We start from the raw sequence: 3,319 nt of genomic DNA on the forward strand, positions 1-3,319 counted from the left end.
CAGGGGCTCAGCTGGTAATGATTTATACAACGGGGTGTCCCAGTCTTAGCTGGTGGAAGTCCCCAGCGCGGGGTGGAGGGTGACTGGGGCCTGACACAGCCAGTGTACAGGGGCAGGAAGGCCCTTGGTGTGTGGGGGCTTGGGGCCCATGGAAACTGGGTAGTTCTGCCCCACCAGCATGGCTCGGCCCAGCCTGGGTGTGGCTGGGCCCAACCTTCCTTCTGGGTAGTATGGGAGCTGTCAGCACTGTCCCAGCTGCAAGCCCCATGGTGCACACAGGCCCCATTGTAGGGCACACCCCTGCCTGGCTCTGGGGTGACAGGTGCCCTCTCCAGGCAGCAGCTGGTGGGTCCTTTCCCCGCTGGCCCCAGCAGCTGGCAGCCCAGCATTTGCAGGGGGTCAGCAGGTGGGTTTCTCAGCTGCTAGCGAATGCCACAGGGAGCAGCCTAGCTTGTCCCCCTCCTGCAGCCATGGCATCCCATCCCCTGCCTTCTTGGAGTGTCTGCCTGCCTGGGGGTTTCCTATGTCTCTCCAGCTGCTAGTGTCTGTCCTCCCCAGCCTGGCTGTGTGCGGGCTGTGGCTGTCCTTGGCAGCTGCCCCAGCAGCTGTACTCAGGCTCCATCTCCCCCTTGGATGCCCCGTCCCTCAGCAGCAGGAATATTAGTCCTGTGGGCAAAAGCTACCTTTGTGTGAGCAGAGGCCTGGGGGGGCTGTCCCTTTCCTGCTCCCCTACACCAGCAGCTGGGTACCAGCAGCATCCTGCAGCCAGCGCTGGGTGAGGAGAGACACCCCAGAAAGCCAGTATGTCCTCGGAGAGCCCGAGGGACAATGTGGGTCTGACCCCAAGCAAGAGGATTTGGCCTTTTTCAACAGTGCAAAGAAAAGGGGAATGCATGCGGGCTGGAGCCTTTCAGGGCCTGGATGCAGTGAGTTAAACAAACTATTTATAGCGCTCGCCTTCCACCCCAGCAGAAATGGCCAGCATTCCTCTTGCGCCGAGCCGTGCTCTGCTGTCATGGGTGCTCCCCAGGGCCCTCCTGGCCAGCACAGCTGGCAGCCATGCTGGGCTTTCTAGATCCTGGGGCTTTGTCCCCAAAGCTGGCAGCAGAGCACTCTGCCTTGCTGCCAGCCCGCAAGGACAGGGGACATGGGATGTGTCACTCATCCCAGGATCAGGGTTAACTCCCTCCACCGTTCTGGGCTGTGCTTTTGCCCAAAGGCTGAAGGCCCTGAACTTGCAGCTGGGGAAAGGGGCTCAGCACTTCTCTGCGTTATTGGCACAACACAGCAGCCTAGCAAACAGGTACTGCCCCATGTGAGCTGGAGGCAATGATGGTGCAAGTCATTGGCTTTGGCAGCGCAGCCACTGCTTCTTCTGCTCTCCGCTTGTGCCTCGGGATACAGCAGGCTCTGCAGCAAGTGCACACTGCAGTCCCATTGTTCCCGAGGGATTTTCCATTTCCCACCTGAGGCCCACGGAGTGCCAACAGACAGGCAGTGCATCACCTCTGTGAATGGCTGGTGCCTTCCTTTCTCCTGGGATTACAGGCACTGAATCTTGGCCCCTTCTGCTCAGTACTTTTTCATAGCAATAGGTAAAGCTCCATGGGGAGTAAGATCTCCATTCTCATCCATCACAATTGGTGCCTGCTGGGGAAATCGACGCAGAGAGAGAGGAAATGACCTACCCAGGGTTAGAGCAGCAAAACCCAAAGCCTCACTCCAGACTGCTGCTGTTTCCCCAATAAAAGGGGATCCACTCACTGCTAAGGAAGCACAAAGCCTCTCCTTTACTTAAGGGATGGAGGCAGCACAGGATGAGAGCCCTCCAGCCCAGGCAGAAGCAAGGGTTGTGGGAGGCTGGTCCTAGGGCTGATATGAGGCTGGTATTAAGGCTGACAACACCGATGTCCCTCAGCTCCCAGATTTGCTTCTGACCAAGGCATGTGGCAGCTCCACACTGAGGCTGGCTCTTTCCCTCATCCATCCCTGGCTCCCCAGAAGGGATTTGCAGGGCTGGGAAAGGTCACCTCGGCTGGGCCACCCGAATGGGCTCTTTGGATGAAGGGCAGCTTGTGCCAAGTGAGCTAAGATGGGGAAAGAGAGCGAGCGCTTGTTTCAGGCCCTTGTTTATTTTCGTAAGTTCTGCTCAGGCCAAGAGCAACCTCCTGGCAGGGCTTTAGAGGGGAACAAGGGGAGGAAACATGGCCAAACAGCCACCGGGAGCACAACAAAGGTTGGATGCAGGGGGAAGTGGAGGGGCACGGAGGTGTACCACGGGACTTCCTGCCCACGCTCCCCCAGCCCACAGTAGCCCCACGCTACTGCCCTTGGCCAGCTGAACCCAATAGAAAGCCCCTTCCCCACTGGCATCCCCATCCCTCGGTGTTTCCCTGCCCCGTGTGTGTACACTCCCGTCCCTTGGGTGGCAGTCGGCTGCACGAAGTGACACAGAGGAGTATTTTGGGCTCGCCTGCTTAGGAGCCTCAGAGCACGAGCCAGGCGCCGTCCCGCAGCCCGCACCGTGCCCAGGGCAGGTGTCGGTCCTCCCTTGCCCCCTCCTTCCCAGCACCGCCGCCAACAGATGGGTCGGGACCGTATCGCTTACAGAAGGCGTGTGGGAGGAGGGGGGCATTTAAACTGGCAGCTGCTTTTCGGTTTTTATTTGGCGTTCCTCTCCGCCCGGACGCCCGTGCCATTTGGAAGCCCCTGCTATTCGGGGTGGCCGCGGCGCACGTGGGGCTGAACGGGACGGGCTCCTCGCGAGCTTCGTCCGAGGGAGGAGGGACCCCCAGGGCGGTGAGAGCGGCCGGAAGGAAACGGCCCCGGCGGACGGTCCCAGCGCTGCGCTCCGGCTCCCACCTGCTCCCGTCCCGGCGCCGCTGCGCCCGGGGTCGCCGCCGCCGCCGGAGCTCCGCGGGGGCCGCGATGCCCGTCGTGCCGCTGGCCGCCCCGCTGCTGCGCGCCCTGCTCGCCCGCCTGCTGCAGCTGGCCCGCAAGCGCCTCCTGCCGCCGCTCCGCCGCCTGGGGCGCCGGCTGCGCTCCCGGGAGAGCCGCCAGGCACTGCTCACCTGCCTGCTCTGCATCCTCAACCTTCACAAGAAGGCGGACGCCTGAAGCCGCCCGGACCGAGGGCTCCCGACCGCCTCACCGCGCCTCGCCTCGCCTCGCCCTGCCCTGCCCGCCGCGGGAGGAGGGCCCGGCCCGGAGGAGGGGACGCGCCCCGGCGGGGGCGGAGGGGCCGGCGGAGCGGCCGGCGGCAGAGGCCGCCCCGGCCATGGCCGCCGCGCCACCGCCCCCCGCGCCGCCGCCCCCCTTG

Source organism: Lagopus leucura, unplaced genomic scaffold (assembly GCF_019238085.1).
Source record: "Lagopus leucura isolate 7727_CA_CO unplaced genomic scaffold, USGS_WTPT01 Super-Scaffold_73, whole genome shotgun sequence".
Lineage (NCBI taxonomy): Eukaryota > Metazoa > Chordata > Aves > Galliformes > Phasianidae > Lagopus > Lagopus leucura.